At 40.1% G+C, this 18,355-nt stretch overlaps 1 protein-coding gene across 1 annotated transcript in view; it reads right to left on the reverse strand.

Moving 5' to 3' along the window:
- The window catches only part of GPD2 (glycerol-3-phosphate dehydrogenase 2), a 147,302-nt gene that overhangs the window by 116,102 nt on the left and 12,845 nt on the right, over positions 1 to 18,355 (reverse strand). The window lies entirely within an intron of this gene.

The following is an 18,355-nucleotide window of genomic DNA, read 5'->3' on the forward strand; positions in this document are numbered from 1 at the left end:
ATTAGCTAGGCGTGGTGGTGGGCGCCTATAATCCCAGCTACTCAGGAGGCTGAGACAGCAGGAAAATCACGTGAACCTGGGAGGTGGAGGTTGCAGTGAGCTGAGATCACGCCACTGCACTCCAGCCTGGGTGACAGAGTGAGACTCCGTCTCAAAAAAGAAAAGAATGAGATCGTTTCATTTGCAACAACACGGGTAAAACTGGAGGACATCATGTTAAGTGAAATAAGTAAGGCACAGAAAGACAAATTTTGCATATTCTCAATCATTTGTGGAAGCTAAAAATAAAAACAAATGAACTCATGGAGACAGAGAGTCAGAGAGTAGAAGGATGGCTACCAAAGTTTGGAGATGGTACTGAGGTTGGGATGGGGATGGTTAATGAGGATAAAAACATAGTTAGAATGAATAAGGTCTAGTATTTGATAGAACAGGGTGACTGCAGTCAACAATAACTTATTGTACATTTTAAAATAACGAAGAGAGTGTAATTGGAATGTTCGTAACACAAAGAAATAAGAAACGCTTAAGGTAATGGATACCCCATTTACCCTGATATTACTGTTACACATTGCATGCCTGTAGCAAATTATTTCATGTGCCCAAAAATATGTATACATACTATGTACCCAGAAAAGTTAAAAAGAAAAAAGAAATTAAAAATAAATAAAAGCCATCCATGCTCTTCCAATCACCTACACTGAGAAATCCAGATGTACAAGGCATTTCAAACATTAAATAAAAACCCCAAGATGTAACCTAGAGGTAACCCTTTAATTACTAAGCCCTTTACCTAAGGCTTTTGTGGTCCAAAGGTAGCAAATGCTCCTTACACTTCATCTGTGCAGTCACCTGCTTCTGTAGCTGTGCATGCAAAACCCACTCCTTCAACTATTTTGAGTCGTGTCACACTGTCACACCCATGGAAGGCACAACTCAGAGGGCCAGGCCTCACTCTCGCATACAAATCCAGTGACTTATTGAAGAAAAGTGCATGAGTCTTACAAAATAAGCGTATAGAACCTCATCGGAGAAGGTCCTAGCAAAAGCGTCTGTAATCATGGATAGCTTGACAGCAAGTCCACAGTAAAACAGAAGGAGTGAGCTCAAAAGCATCTTCCCTCCCAGCAGCACCCTTTTAACTATAAAAGTCAAGATCTCTGGGTGGCTTGAACTAGATGTGTTTTAGCAAGCACACCTTTTATTATTCCAATTAATGTGATAACAAATGTTTTGTACAATTCCCTTGAAGGAGGTATCTCATAGTTCAGACACACCAAACATATGCTGATAAAGTGCTTACTCAGACAAGTAACAATCAAAGCATACCATGTACTACTCTTTCCCCAAGTTTTACTTTACTGTGGGGATCATGATTAGTACTCTGCCTGCAAACGCATTCCCCCAGCCAAGCAGAGAAGGACTTACACACCTGTATCTTACACATGTGATTCCTACAGAAACGCACAGAGAGCCCTCAAGTGTACTTTTTGAAAGCTGTCAGACCTAATGAACAAAATAATCAAACAGAAGAGGCACATTAGCCTGTTCTCTGGAAACAGAGAGGAGGTCTAGTCTGTAAACTGAAAGTGAATTCTCCTTTTTTGTTGTTGTTGCTTTTAAAAAGGATTTAGGCCAAGACTGGACAGGAAATTGACCCAAGGTTCTTCACAAAAGACAATCCCTATGGAAAGAAGTGAATGTATCAAGTCCTAAGAAAACAGAAGACACTTTTATCCTTCCGTCACCTTCTTTAGCCTTTCCTCTATTATATCAAAAGCAAAGACACACAAACACAATAATAACAACCTATAGTTGTAAAGAATATATACACTGAACAGGACATCAAACAACAAACAAAAAGGCTTTTCCGAAGTCGCTGAGAAAAGCATTATTCTGATAACGCAAGATAAATAAAAAAACCAAGTAAAAGTCAACAGAAATGTGTGAAACATAATCCTCAGGTTCTAAATACACAAAATTCTGGACTGTGGCGGAAGAAGCTAAAGCAACACACTCACACATTGCTGGGAAGGCATCCAGACTCTAGCTTTGTCCCTGACTTCCACACCCTATCAAAAGGCCAGCCTGCTTCCAAGAAGCGCAGGTTCTTTCACTTCCAATCCATTTATTTCCCCAGGCAATTACTGCCAGAAGGGCCCACCCCACCCCAGGAGAAAGTAAACAATTTTAACAGAGGAAGAGTATTTCCATAAAGAAAAATTAGAAAAAAAAATCAGGAAACGAAGAGAAAGTAAAAGAAAATAAACACCATATTTATACCAATTCGCATAGTGTAAAGCTAGAAAATTCTGTGTCTCCCTGGATCACCTTTATGTCAATTATATCATTTTAGAAGCAAACCCACAGCTATGGATGACTGAGAAAGAGGTTGGCCCAGGACCACTTCTCAGCCTCAAAGGAGGGCAGGAGCCTGGAAGCTTGACAGGAGAAGTTGGCTAAGAGACGGGTTGAGCTGGTTTCAGGGGCAGAGTTCAAAAAATGCAAGTAAAAAGTACAAAGAAGGAGAAAATAAGGTCAATAACTATTTAAAGTGAGCCAGTTAGAAGTCTCTGTTTATAAAAAATTTATTGCAAACATTATTACATGGGGATTTCTGATGTGTGATGGGGGGGTTAAGTTTAATATATAATGTCATAACTGTTAATCAAGCATTTATTTCACAAAGTCCTCTAAAACAAAAATGCATTGAAAGGGAGGGAGCCTTAGAGGAACACAAGGATATATGTTTGCACTCTAGTAGGGATGCATTATTTAAGACCCAATTTTTTACAAAATATATGCCATTTCCAAGGCAATTGCCATATAACATACTTATGCTTTCTACCATTTCTAAAATGCACACTGGAACTATAGTCACAAATTTGACCCTTTTTCTTTATTTCATGAGGTTCACTATAGAATTACAAGAAATCAATGAAGCTCATTATATTCATTAAATGCAAATAACCACAGCTTAATTCATAATAGAATAGTTTCTATTATGTTTGCTTTCCATACAATTGCTATAAAAGTCATAAAGAACTATAGTTAGTGCATGCAAGTGAATTTGTATTCCATTTTAAATTCATTTTAAAATCAAAGTTAATATATATTCTGTATCACTCTAGATATATTCACGGATTTGTGTTTAAAGTCGTACAATCCTATCTTTAATATTCCATTAAAATCTATTTCTGCCTTCTTTGCTTACCATATACATAATTGAGGATAACCCTGAGAGCCCCAAAATAAAATGTCCCTCCCAAGTGAAAACTTGAAGCATTCCTTCACAAAAATGCCAACCCCTTGTAAAAACACAAGTCAGGTTAAGGAACTGAGTAGATAACATGCCTAGTAGGGAATTAAACAAACTTGCATTTAAATCAACTAACAAGAAATGGTTGACTTAGCATGAAAAAGAGATAGCACAACAGGGGAAAAAACTTTAAATCTGCCTTGAGGAGGCAGGAATGTTATCAATGAAACACATTCACTGATAACATTCAAAAGAAGTTCATTAGTCAAACAGACCATACTAGTCCTGTGCTTCTTTTAGTCTTTCTGCCCCTTTACTAACCCTTTATTGGGTTAAGATAATGGTTGACATTCCTTTGGCAGCATAAATGCTCTTTTACATTTTACATGCTGTTATAGAATCTACTTCAGTAATCAAAACAAGAAAAAGGCCTGGAGTGGTGGGTGGCTAACATCTATAATCCCAGACTTTGAGAAACCCAGGCAGGAGGATCCCTTGAGGCCAGGAGTTCAAGACCAACCTGGGAAGCGAGACCCTGTCTCTACAAAAAAAATCTTTTTAATTAGCTGGGCATGATGGCACATGCCTATAGTACCACTTACTCAGGAGACTGAAGTGGGTGGATTGTTTGAACCCAGGAATTCAAGGCTGTGGTGAGCTGTGAGGGCACCACTGCACTCCAGCACAGGTGATAGAATGAGATCCTGTCTCTAAAAAAAAAAAAAGAAAGAAAGAAAGAAAAGAAAAAGAAAAAGTCCTTTACCTTGCTATAAAATAAGCTGCAAATCAAAGAGTTTTAAATGTCTGTCTTAAGATTAAAACATATCAAGCCTTCCCTCAAAATTTATTAAAACTAACAAAGCCTTACAGAGTAACGACAATCATGGCTGTTGAATACATACTGTAAAATGTTTCATAAGAAAACAAAGTCTAGGCCAGGCATGGTGGGTTATGCCTGTAATCCCAGCACTTTGGGAGGCCGTTGCGGGTGGATCACTTGAAGTCAGGAGTTCAAGACCAGCCTGGCCAACATGGTGAAGCCCCATCTCTACTAAAACTACAAAAATTAGCCAGGCGTTGTGATGGGTGCCTGTAGTCCCAGCTACTCGGGAGGCTGAGGCAGGAGAATCACTTGAACCCAGGATGTGGAGGCTTTAGTGAGCCAAGATCATGCCACTGCACACTAGCCTGGTCAACAAAGCAAGACTCTGTCTCAAAAAGAAAAAAAGAAAATGTACCAATTCTTTCAAAATTTCCTGTTGAAATTGCATTATATGCCATTAGAAATGTATTTGGGGAAATATCTGTTGAAGATGGTTTAAGAAATCCTGAGCTTATTTTTTTTAACTATGACTGAATTTTTAATAATAATTAGTTATAGCACAATAACTTCAGCTAATTTACTTATACATTGTAAAAGAAAGTTCTCAATTTGAATACAGCTCTATTACAAACATCACTACACATATATTTAATGTATAAGTGGTGACTGAGAGTTACAAGAGATCAAGAAGTGCACTGGGGTGGGAAGACCAGTCACTCTGTTTCCTTGACAGAGAGAAGATCCCTAGGAAACAAAGCTGACTACTTTTTCCATCCTGTAGTCTTTTTCCTCCTGTAACGTGTTGAAATTTACATTTAAAATTTACTCCTCTGTACATCTAATAATCCACAAGTATAAATGGAACTACAACAAAGAGCCAAAGTACAGATACAAAATGCATATATGAAAAAGAAAACCTGAGATGTACTGTAGTGAAAATAATCATGTATTAGAATATTTAGCTTACTGATTACACTTCCTAAAAATGTCTGACTCACAAGGAAATAAGAATCAGAGGAGAGAAACAGATTGAAGTAATTCATACTGCTAACAAAATTCCCATTTAAAGTAAGTGAAAACAATGTATTTCCTAAATGCTCCATCCCCACTCCAAAAAAAGTGAAGAAAATACACTACATTTTCCTTCACCTATGCAAAAATAATGAGGAAAGCTGTATTTCTCTCTCAGTCATTTTGGCTAAAATGGTCTTGGTCATAAGATCTTACTCTCCCCACTTGAATGAGGCATCCTTTCCAAACTAAAGAAAAAGATATTTCTTTTCTTCTTTAAAAGGGCTGGCACACATCCTCATGAGAAGCATTCAAGTACTATAGTCTAGTCATTCTGCATAAGATGCTGGGTATCAACATTACAGAGCTAATACCATAGAGGTGACAGGTCTAAAATTTAAATAGCATAAATAGAGAAAATAAAGGGTTCAACTCAATATTCCTTTTAAAGCTGTCATTTATATTTTTTTTAAAAAGAACTCTATAGTCTTTCCCAAAAATATATAATTCTCTACATTGTATTCCCAAAACTCTAAATTAAAAAAGAAAATCATCAGGGGGTATTCTGGAAGGAAAGACTCCCTTGTAATTCTGTCTCTTCCACTAACTTGCTCTGTGATTTCAGGCAAATCACTTGAACTTGCCGATCCTCACTCCAACTATGTATGAGTTAGCCTTCAAAATGTCCAAAGCTATTTTAACTTTAAAAGTTTATTACTTTATGGTTTTTCTTCATTCAATAGATGCAGAGGGGAAAAACAACCCTCATGCATTAAATGTGGCATTCTCTTAATGTCCTATTTATTTAGCACTGTTAGATAATTAAAACTTGCATTCATGGTTTTATTCAATAATTATTTACTGATCATCCATCATATGTCAGGCACTGAGCAAACAGAGAACACACACAAAAAAATCCCTGCATTCCAAGAGTTTACATCTCAGTGGAGTATACAGTTAAAAAAAAAAATTCTGTATTCTTTTGGATTAAAATACTATATTTCAAAAATGTAAGTCACACTTTGGCTTCTTAAATAAATAATATTAACCATGAATTCAATTTTTGATGACTTACAGCCATCCATATGTACATACTATGATACGGTGATGGCCTCAGGAATAACAGGAGTGACAACACTATTAACCCCTTTACTTTGTGGTCCCAGGTCCCAGTCTGTTCCTGTATGAATTCTTCCTCTCTCTGCTTTATACAATTTTCCTATTTCTTCCAAACTATCAGGCTGATGATAATCTTCCCTGTTTATCTTTGAGCTCTCTTCTTTTTTTTTTAAATACTTTAAGTTCTAGGGTATATGTGCACAACGTGCAGGTTTGTTACGTATGTATACATGTGCCATGTTGGTGTGCTGCACCTATTAACTCGTCATTGTTACCACTGTGGTTAGAAAAGTGAGAGCCAAGTTAGTTTAACTGTGCTTCAAATACAAGTAAATAGCTCTAAGCTACTTACTAGAATTTTTAACACTTGGTTTTCAATGTTCTGGCTCTAACTTTTCAGGGATCTTTTTACCCCCTTCTTTTATGTGTTTCAGGTTAGTGGAGCTTACCAGAAAACATCTGGATTTTGCTATACACGCTGTGAATGAAACAAACTACCCAAGCCTCTTACATAGAGTTAAGAATGTCAGGCTAGGTGCAGTGGCTCATGCCTGTAATCCCAGCACTTTGGGAAGCCAAAGCAGGCAGATCACCTGAGGTCGGGGGTTTGAGACCAGCCTGACCAATATGGAGAAACCCCATCTCTACTAAAAATACAAACAAGAAAAGATTTATCCGGGTTTGGTGGTGCATGCCTGGAATCAGCTACTTGGGAGGCTGAGGCAGGAGAATTGCTTGAACCTGGGAGGCGGAGGTTGCAGTGAGCCAAGATCACGGCACTGGACTCCAGCCTGGGCAACAAGAGCGAAACTCCGTCTCAAACAAGAAAAAAAAAAAAAAAAAAGAATGTCAAACCAGGTACAATGCACAGAGTCTAGGCCTTAGAAAAAGAAAATTCTTATTTCAATTCTATCTCATCTGAACAGATCCACATTATCTTGAAAAAACATGGCAACACTCTCTGCTTCTGTGCTAGAAACAATTAGTATATTTTTCTGTGCTCTCCTGGATTTAAAGAAATGTTTGCAGATAAATGGACCAAAAAAATCCATCTGCTGCTTCTAAAAAACTCGAAAATTCCTTGAGAACTGGCTTATTGAAAACATACCATTAGCAAAGGAAAGATTAAAATTGTAATTTCTTAGAATATAACCAAAGCAAGAATTCCATCAAATACTCAGGAAAGTATCCCTGAAGGACCTACCCAAGTGAAGAAGACAGGAAGAGGAGCATTGGTTCAGGTAACATACATTCAACTGGGATTGACTGAATGCCTGGCAGATCCCCCAGCACTGTTCCAGGGGCTGGGAATTCCTCTACTCTCATGGATTGGAATAGACAAAAATAAATGTGTAAACATACATAAAAATTAAGTATTTTGAACGTGAGAATTACTAGGAAAAAATAAAGATGAAATAATTGGTTAGAGGATAACTGGGATAGGCTGGACATGGTGGCTCATGCCTGTAATCCCAACACTTGGGGAGGCTGAGGTGGGAGGATCGCTTGAGGTCAGGAGTTTGAGACTAGCCTGGATAACATAGTGAGACCCTGTCCCTACAAAAAATAGAAAAAATGAGCTGGGCATGGTAATATGCACCTATAGTCCCAGACACTCAGGAGGCTGAGGCAGGAGGATTGCTTGAGCACAGGAGTTGGAGGCTATAGTGAGCCATGATCACACCAACCTGGGTGACAAAGTGAGACCCTGTCTCAAAAACAAACAAACAAAAAAGTCAGTGGAGGATTTTAATCAGTACAATGATACGATGAAACTTATATTTCAGAAAGAAAGGAAGAAATGCCCTAGCTGCAGTATAGAGGATGCCTTTTAGGGTAATAAAAGTAAAAGTAGAGCCTGTAAGGTCAAGGCTACAGCAAGCTGAGATCCCACCACTGCACTCCACCCTGGGCAACAGAGTGAGACCCTGTCTAAAAAAAAAAAAAAAAGAGAGAGAGAGAGAGATAATGTGATAATTTAGTGCTTGCCTGCAGGAACACAGCTACTCCTATAGGCACAGCCAGGGACCTGTTAGTCATAGGATGCTGTCCTTGGCATATTCAAATGACACCAATGACCCCCAGGTGAGAGAGAGGGTTGCTTTTTCATTAGGATACCATTAGCCATGTTCATAATGAGTAGATGCAAGTATAGAAAAAAGGACACAATGGAAGAGGGGGAAAGAGTTAACAAATTATATGAGAAAACAGGCAAAAATACCAACTGCAATCAACAAGATTCTATAATAGGGAAACAAATACTTTAGGGATAAACTTGAATGTAAATATGTATTGAACTTACATACTTGAAAGACTGTTCATCTCACTCAGTCTAACAGGCTAGTAACAATGAACAGACGGTGTCAACTAAGAGAGCCTCTTAAATGCCAACAGAAGTCTTTTTTATATTTCTATTTCCCCTTGGGCTGGGGTTGTTTGCAGGTGACTTTTCTCACCCCACAACTCTTTATAATTTGCACTGATTTTGGACCCATATTGGAAAAGAACCCTAGGTCACATCTCAAAAGGCTGAGGCACCCAGAACATTTCCCACCAACCACAGGCCAGGAAGTTAAGAGCTGTGTGAAGCTTATTGACCCAGCTGAGTATAGATTTAATAGGCAAGAGAGACTGCATATGATTAATTGCAGTTATTTATATTTATGGGTTTGAATCTTGAGGATGCCTGGCCTATCCCCATTTCATAATTTTCCCCCTGTTGGAGACTGAAGAGCAAAAGTCAATTGCCTGAGTGTTGGCATCACACTGGAAACCAAAGGGCCATGCATTTCAATTCCAGCTCAAGGAACACTCTAGCTGAGCAGATGCAATTCACCAGACCCCAGTGGGCTAGGATCGTACTGTTCTCAGTCAAATCACATAGCTGATGGAATTCAGCAGAGTACATTAGCAATTTATACATTAGCAATTTATACTCAACAGCCTCTCTGCAACCATAAATTTTGAAATAATTTCGAGATAATGTCTGAGATAAAATTGGGATAATATTAAGTAAAACTCAATCCAAAAAATTTAGGCCATAGTTTGAGCCTCTGTTCCTACCATGAAGCAGTCAGGAGGCAAGTGACTAAGTGGCATTTCTAATAGGATTCATGTCAAAACGCCAGGTTCAGTATCAATCCAATGACCTTCAGGCCTGACCTCACCTAGTGCACTTGAGTTTACTCCTTCCGTCATTCGTCTGGCAGCTGCCAGCAACATGGTGTGTTTTTCAGATTATTTTATGTGGCAGCCAAGTGCTCTGCAGAGATCACAGAATGGGCAGTCAGCAACCTGAGGTGTCAGTCTACCCTACGATAGTCTCAGCCTAAACAAAGCCATCAGACTTCCCTGGACTTCAGTGTCCTCACATAAAAGATTGAGATCGTCTACATATTCCCTTTTTCTTTCTTTTTTTTTTTTGAGACAGAGTCTTGCTCTGTCACCAGGCTGGAATGCAGTGGCATGATCTCAGTTAACTGCAACCTCTGACTCCCTGGTTCAAGCGATTCTACTGCATCAGGCTCCTGAATAGCTGGGATTACAGGCATGCGCCACCACGCCCAGCTAATTTTTGTATTTTTAGTCGTTTTTAGTAGGTTTCACCATGTTGGCCAGGATGGTCTGGATCTCCTGACCTCGTGATCTGCCCACCTAGGCCTCCCAAAGTGCTGGGATTACAGGCGTGAGCCACCGCGCCCAGCCTATATTCCCTTTTTCATGGCACTGCTGGACCCATAACCTTTGCCTTTGGCACTCCAAGGCCTTCTGTCATTTTTCCCACCTAAACTGGACAGTAGGGGTAAGTCACTCACCATGCCAAATGACTGCCATCAACATCCCCTTAACCCACTCTGACTTGAAAAAGCAACACTTTCATACTGAAAAGAATCATAATAAAGAAAAGTCTAAAAAAAAAATGGTACCCTTAAATAAGTTAGACATTCTAGAATTTCTTTACCTTGTAGGAATTAATCCTTTCTGGGTTAAGTACACTCTGTATAGAGATGGGGTAACGGACAAGTAGAACATTAATTATGAAGGGAACAAAAGTAAATAAAACAGTATCTCTCTGTGTGTGTAGACATATATATATATATTTCTGTTTTAAAGTATATGTGCATACACACACATACACACTTCACAAGTGAAGGCTAGAAGAATATACCCCAAAATGTTAAAAATCTCATCTTTGAATGGTAGTATTATGAATCATTTTTATTTTCTTCCTTGTGTGCATTATTTTCTAGATGTCTAAAATAAGCATGAATTATTCTTGTAATTAGAAAAAAAATGTGGAATATATGTGTGCATGCATATAAGAGAAAGAGATCTGAAAAAAAAGAATTCCAAAGAGCACCATGCAGATGGATAGCTGACATTTGACCAAATCCCATATCATCTGACCATTACTTGAGTGATTTTCCTGTTATACAACTTTTCTTATCTTTAATGAACTACAGTAAAAGACCCATATAGAAAAAGAAAAAGAATAGTTTGCCTTTACAATTTATTAGGAATCTTTGAGTAAGAACTGGAAAATGTCACAGAATTATCTACCTCATTCTAAAAAAATCTCCACCCTAACTAAAATGAATTTGCCTTGAGCATGGGACACAATAACCATTTAAGCTTGAGTTAAGCTGCACCTAAACTTGCCCTACATTTTTAGTTATTGCACATTACAGCCCCTCGGGGATTTGCAGTTTTAATGCAACACTGGAAATCCCAACAACAAATCAAACCAGAAACTGCAAAGCTGATCAACCTTCCTGGAATTGGGTGTTTCCCAAATTTCAACTCCATAACTACAGAATCTCTTTAGTTAATACACCCAGGGGGCCCCTCCACTGTGCCAGGCCCTAAAGGAAGTCCACACATGCGCAGAGAAGAGACAGACCACCCTAAAATGGGGGCCAACATTCCCTCTCTCTCCCCACCCTGTGATAATTTAGTGCTTGCCTGCAGGAACACAGCTACTCCTATAGGCACAGCCAGGGACCTGCTAGTCATAGGCTGCTGTCCTTGGCATATTCAAATGACACCAATGACACCCAGGAGAAAATTCAGTGCAGGAGGCAGCCAGTGTAGGAGACAGAAGACACAGACAGCCCTGGGTGAATTCCAACTTAGCCACTTACTAGCTGTGTGACTATGAGCTTTAGCTTCCTCATTTATAAAATCTCCTTTGTCACAAGTTATACTGAGAATTCGAGGTAATGTAAATAAAGCATAAAAACACATCTGCTATCCAACAACTCCCACTGCTAATACATAACATTACTGAGCATCTACAATAAGCTCTGGCCTTTTCACACATTGTCCACATTTGCACGTGGAATTGGGATATAGAAGACTATTGTTACGAGAGAGCAAAAGCAACCAACCAATTTCCATCGGGCCACAACCGTGCTTTGGCCTAACCAGCACTTTGTTCTGAACAACCAAGTACACTTAATACTCACAGGTTGGGGAAATAAATCCCATTGTTTCCCTGAAAAGACACAGGCAGGCAGCCTCTTCTGGCATATCTCTAGTATCTTTCCCCCAAATAAACATTCACCCAAATAGAATGGACACTCTTATTTCAGAGTGTTCTATCAAAAATAAATCCATATGAAGCCCAGCATCTAATGCAGATCTATTTCCGAGTCACAGGTTACCTGTTACAGAGGTCAGAAGGAGGCAAGGGGATTTTCACTTCAGGTCAGGCTCTAATCACATGGAGTCCAATGTTCATACCTCTATCTCTAGTAGTCTGTCAATTGGCAGATTAAAAATATTCCCTGTAAGGGCCGGGCGCGGTGGCTCACGCTTGTAATCCCAACACTTTGGGAGGCCGAGGCAGGCGGACCACGAGGTCAGGAGATCGAGACCACAGTGAAACCCCGTCTCTACTAAAAATACAAAAAATTAGCCGGGCGTGGTGGCGGGCGCCTATAGTCCCAGCTACTCGGAGAGGCTGAGGCGGGAGAATGGCGTGAACCCGGGAGGCAGAGCTTGCAGTGAGCCGAGATCGCGCCACTGCACTCCAGCCTGGGTGACACAGCGAGGCTCCGTCTCAAAAAAAAAAAAAAAAAAAAAAAATTCCCTGTAAGAAGCCTGAGCAAAGGTTTGTGGCCTGAGTTAACCCAAGTCATTGGGACAACTTTGACCTATATGAGTAGTTTCTGGTCCTCTATTTAGAATAGTACTTCTTGGTATTTATTTTTATTTCAGAGAAGGTGGGGAGTTGCTTTCTGGCTCTATCACAAACTCTGGACACCATCTAAGTACCTTAGGAAAAAATACTAATAAAAAATTAAAATGCCATGGAAACAGTCTATGAGTCAATTTTTTTAAAAGAAATCAAGCTATTTCTCAAGAATGTGTCCCTTCTAGAATGATACCCTAATCTCAAAATATAAAAGCATACACTGCATCTTTGTTTAACCTTACAATGAGAACTGGGGAACAAGGGTCAGTGACCCCATCTCAAGTGCCAAAATGGGCCTTGCTTGGTCACTCACGCAGAGCATGCTAACCACAGAGCATGCTAACCACTGTGTCGCCCAAACCACCTTTACCCATGCTACGCCATCTCCTTATTGCTCAGACTCTCCCACAGTCCCCAACCCACCTTCACCCTCCCCTTTCCAGCATTCCCTATCCATCTACACTAAAGAGTGATTCACTCCTGCCCCCTCATTTCACATTTGCCCTTCCCACTCTTACTTGATTCATTCTGCTGCCATCTGATTTGCATTATCTTAATTCTTTGGAATACAGAATTAATTAGTTCATGTAGGATAAAGAAGACCAACTTTTTTTTTTTTTTTTTGAGACAGAGTCGCACTCCATCGCCCAGGCTGGAGCGCAGTGGCATGATCTCTGCAACCTCCACCTTCCAAGTTCAAGCAATTCTCCCACCTCAGCCTCCCAAGAAGCTGGGATTACAGTCGTGCGCCACCACATGCAACTAATTTTTGTATTTTTGTAGAGACAAGGTTTTGCCATATTGGCCAGACTGACTGGTCTCAAACTCCTGACCTCAGGTGATCTGCCCACCTCAGGCCTCCCAAAGTGTTAGGGTTATAGATGCGAGCCACCGCACCTAGCCCAAGAAGACCAACATTTGAAGAGACCTAAAGGACTAGACTTTTCACCAATATTCTAGAAGGCTCCATACCCCAATCCTACAATTGTAAGTGGGCACTAGAAAATGCCCAATTAAACAACCAGAAAATCACATTTGTTTGCATTTCTTTGGTGTACCACTGAAAACGTTAATGATTACAATTCACCAAAAAACAATGGCAATGGTGAGCAAAATCACTGGATAAATCAAGCAGTAAAAGTCACTCAGTAGAAGGAAAAGAACACAGGATGAAGTCTGTTTCCCATCCTAAATAACTAAATGGACATCAGTTTTTTTCTGCACTCATCTACTACTTCATCAGAAAAATTTCCTGCACTGTTAAAAAAAAAAAGAAGTAAAAAATATGTAATTTAGATTTCACCAAAGGCAATATGGAAACTCAAATATGCAGTGAGTTTTCATTTACTCAACAAACATTTGTGGGCACCTACTGTATTAGATCATGGGTAAACAAAGATGAATCACTCACTGGTTTCTGCCTTTAAAAAACTAATAGCTTAGAGAGGAGCATTCTAACACAAATACAAATGATAAAAATAAGGACAAGAGGCTAAGGGATTACTTACCCCTGAAGGAAAGAGAAGGCAGGAAGCATCAGGGGAGGTTTCTAGGGAAGGCAATATGTAACTTTAATGGTGAAGGTTTACTATGTCCAGAGTGACTATGAGCAAAGACATAATGGTATAAAACAACACATCATTTTCAAGAACAAGAGGGTGTGGACTGACTAGGGCATAGGGTGGAATGAGTAATCCCAAGTAAGGAGGCAATGAAACTCAATAGAGCAAGGCAGAAAAATCACTGGAAATTTTATATACGAGTCAAAGGAATTTGGACTTTGTCATTAGACAAAGGATTGTCAAGAAGGCTTTTAAGCATATGCTTTGGCTACATACTGTGTTATAAGGACTGTGCCAGTCAATTTATATGTGTTACATTCATCTTCACAACATTCCTAGTAGGATTAGATAGAACCATGTTTGAACTTAAAAGACCATTCTCTCATTCCTAATTTTCCAGAGCAGTCTTGAGAGATAAACTAAAAGAACATGAATCTGGGAGTAAGGAAATCAGAAGACTGGATTCAGGGCAGTCAGGAGACTGGATGCAACTCCTGAGAGTCCATACTAAGACAACGATAGTCATTACAGAGGGGACAGCACAAAGTCCAAATCCATTTTGGAGGGAGAGTTGCTAAGATGAGTGTTCCCTGGGAACGGCAGTCCTTAGTCCTTCAAACAGAAGACCCCTCCCTCTCCCCCAGGGGTTACACCACCATCATGGCTGAGAAGAGGCCATAAGAGCACCTCATGCTGTTGGCCACTGAAGGGCAACTGGTCCCCAAGGAGGCCTTTATACTGCAACTGGCCACTACATCTTCAGGAGATGACCTAGGCTACAGACACACTAAGAAGGCTTTTGCTCACCCCTGGCCACTAAGCAACAGGAGCTGCCACGTGGTCCCTACCCAATTTCCCCCAAGACATCACCAGGACTAACCCTAGCATACTCCACAGCCCTCTTTTCCTCAGTCATCACCAGAAGACCAATCTTCCCCATCTCTCACCTTCCCAGGCCTCCCTCCCTCCCACTCTGCCCTCTGGTACTTAAACTCTATCCCCAGCAAACTGCATTATATTCTCTTCTCTGAGTGTTCCTTTCACCAAACTAAACCTTGAAAACACAAAGAAAGTAAGATTTAACCTGAATTTCAGAGGTTGAACCCTAATAACACTGTTTTCCCAATATCATATAAAGAGAAGCTTGGTTATATTATCACTTTTTTTTTTTTGGTAGAGATAGAGTCTCACTATGTTGCCCTGGCTGGTCTAGAACTCCTGGCCTCAAGTAATCCTCCCATTTGGCCTACCAACGCACTGAGATTACAGGCCTGAGACACCACACATGACCCTATATTCTCATACTTAAGTCTAGTTTCAGCCAGTATAAACAAGGATGGCTATGGCATTTGCTAAAGTATCAAAATACCTCTCAACCAGTTCACAACTAGCTATGATCAAGAGATTAAAGAGTTAATATCTAGCGTCACAAAAGGCCCCCAGAACCCTGCTCCTGATGGAAGACCAACATCAGCTGGTTACCATTTCATATGAGTTGTCAAACACTTTGAGTAACGACTCTGTTCATAACCCCAAGATCCCCTAACCTAGAGGTGGATTAAGTGTCTCTCCAGCTCAACTTCCAATTTCTCTTCTATCCTCTTTCAAAAGTCTTACCTGTCTGAAGTTTATGCCATTAGACTTTACCACCCATTATCCCTTCTCGCTGTCATCTACCCAACTACTGCTATTTCCCCTTATTTGCTGATGACCTTCACACCTATTTCCCTTTCCAAACTCATCTGTCTTCATCATTGCAGTTTTCTTTTTTGTTTTTTGTTTTTGAGACAGAGTCTCGCTCTGTCACCCAGGCTGCAGTGAAGTGGCGTGATCTCAGCTCACTGCAACCTCCACCTCCCAGGTTCAAGCGATTCTCCTGCCTCAGCCTCCCAAGTAGCTGGGATTACAGGCATGTGCCATCATGCCCAGCTAATTTTTGTATTTTTAGTACAGACAGGGTTTTGCCATGTTAGCCAGGCTGGTCTCGAACTCCTGACCTCAGGTGATCCACCCACCTCAGCCTCCCAAAGTGCTGGGATTACAGGCCCGGCCATCATTGCTGTTTTCTACAACTACATGAAGCCTCCAATTCCTCAACCACCTCACCTCTGACGACCTTTGCTTTGACCCTACCTCATTATCATAACCTCTGATTTGGGCATCCCCACTATTTATATCAACTCCGCAGACTCTAGCCTCAAGCACCCCACACTGTAAACACCACCTTCTCTTTCTTCAGTTTATCTATTGTAATCTGGAATTTCCATTCCACCATCTTGGCATTATCTGGCCCTTCAGTCCATTGACCCTACTATTTGCTTCACTATCAGTCACTTCTCCTGCTGTCTAGCTGAGACTTAAATTAGGTCCATCACTGTAATTTCTCCCTTCCAAGCACCCTTAACTCCCTTGCTCCTCTCTTCATGCTTCATTCTTACTTGGCAAATCCCCAAACCAGTTAAACCCAACTATCTGCCTGTTTCACATCTCCACCCAAACAGCTGAAGAAACTGACTGGGAAAAAAAACACGCAACCACAACTGGCCTCAATTTAAGTTCATAGCTGCAAATCATTAACGTGCAATCCACACTGACCCACAATCCTATTACATTTCCCCAGGATGTTTCAAAATAGCCATTTCAAATCTCTTTTTCCAAACCTGTTTCACCCCTCCACACCCCAATATCATCACGCTTCACTGGGAAAGTAGATGCAACTAGGTAAAAATTTCATCTTCCCACCACCCAAATGATGACTTATCCACCTCTGTACTCATTCTCTCTGCAGTCCTTCCTTTTACTAATAAAATGTGCCTGTTTCAAGTAAAAACCAATCATTCTATTTGTACACTAGATCCCCTTCCTTCCTGGCTCTTCAGAAATTTTACTCGTACAATTACCCATCACTCTCTCCTACCTTCATCAGCTCCTCTTCTCTACTTAATCATTTTGTCAGCATAGAAATCCACTGTATTATCCTCTAGTTCTAACAAACCCTCCCTTGACCAGTGTCCTCTTCCAAGAACTTTCCCACTTCTCTGCTTTCCTTCATAATGAAACTTCTTGAAAGAGTTGTCTGTAAGCAGTCTCCACTTCCATAATTCAATCCAATAAACTTTGTCTCAGCCTCTTCTTAAACTATATGTCAAATTGTCAAAATCACAAACGACCTCATTTCACCAAATGTAATCTCTATAATTAACATAGTAGAACCATCTCTTTTTTAATATGTTTTGAACTCTTAGCCTCAGAGACACCATGCTCTTCTGCTTTCCTTCCTATCCCACTGGCAACTCCTCCTTCTCTTCTATATAATAGTTGCTCAATGGCCTGCTTCTCTATATATACATTCTCTGTAGGTAACTCCATCCAGTATCAAATATAACCTATATGCAAATAATTCCTAAGTCTGTATCCTCAGCCAAACCCCTCTCAGAATCTCCAAACCCCATTCACCCAATTGTCTGACATCTCCAAAGGAATATCTAATAATCACTTCAAACTTAGCCAAAGCAGAACACTTTCTATTTTCCGTCAGGTCTGCCTCTCTCCCAGCTCTCCCCTTCTCAGTAAGTGGAACAGCTCTCAAATAGAAAATGCAAGCCTTTGTTTTATTCTTCTTCCTTTCCTCCAAATAATCTAGCAGCCAAGTTCACCCAACTAATTCTACCTCAAAAATATACCCTGAATCTATCCACTTCTTTCTATGCTTTTTCTCTTTGAGACAGAGTCTCACTCTGTCACCCAGGCTGGAGTGCAGTGACACAATCTTGGCTCACTGCAACCTCCACCTCCCAGGTTCAAGGCTCCTGCCTCAGCCTCCCTAGTAGCTGGGATTACAGGCATGTGCCACCATGCCAAGCTTTTTTTTTTCTTTTTTTTCTTTTTTTTTTTTTATATTTAGTAGAGATGGAGTTTCGCCATATTGGCCAGGCTGGTCTCAAACTCCTGGCCTCATGTGATTCACCCACCTCAGCCTCCCAAAGTGCTGGGATTACAGGCATAAGCCACCACGCCCAGCCCACTTTTTTCTATCTTTAATACAATGGTTGTCCATTCAATAATAAGTTCTCAGTTAGGCAACCAAAATAACTAACCCCCACTTCCCATATTCTGTTTACTTGTAGCAGCCAGCATAGTCTTTGATAGCATGTATTCTCAATGAGAGCAATATCACCCACAGTTGCTTCTTGGCAGGTGAAAAAATATTGCATATCACAATTGTTTGTGGCCCTCCAAACTTCAACTCTACCCAACAAAATCTTCTTAGCATTTAAGCAGTACTCTCTTGTTGGGGAGAAATTAAGTTTTTAATTAATTAATTTTAATTTAATTTTTCTTCTTGGAAAGGTACAGTGAGAAGAAATTAAGAAAGACTATTTTAT

This window comes from Symphalangus syndactylus, chromosome 9, assembly GCF_028878055.3.
Source record: "Symphalangus syndactylus isolate Jambi chromosome 9, NHGRI_mSymSyn1-v2.1_pri, whole genome shotgun sequence".
Taxonomy (NCBI): domain Eukaryota; kingdom Metazoa; phylum Chordata; class Mammalia; order Primates; family Hylobatidae; genus Symphalangus; species Symphalangus syndactylus.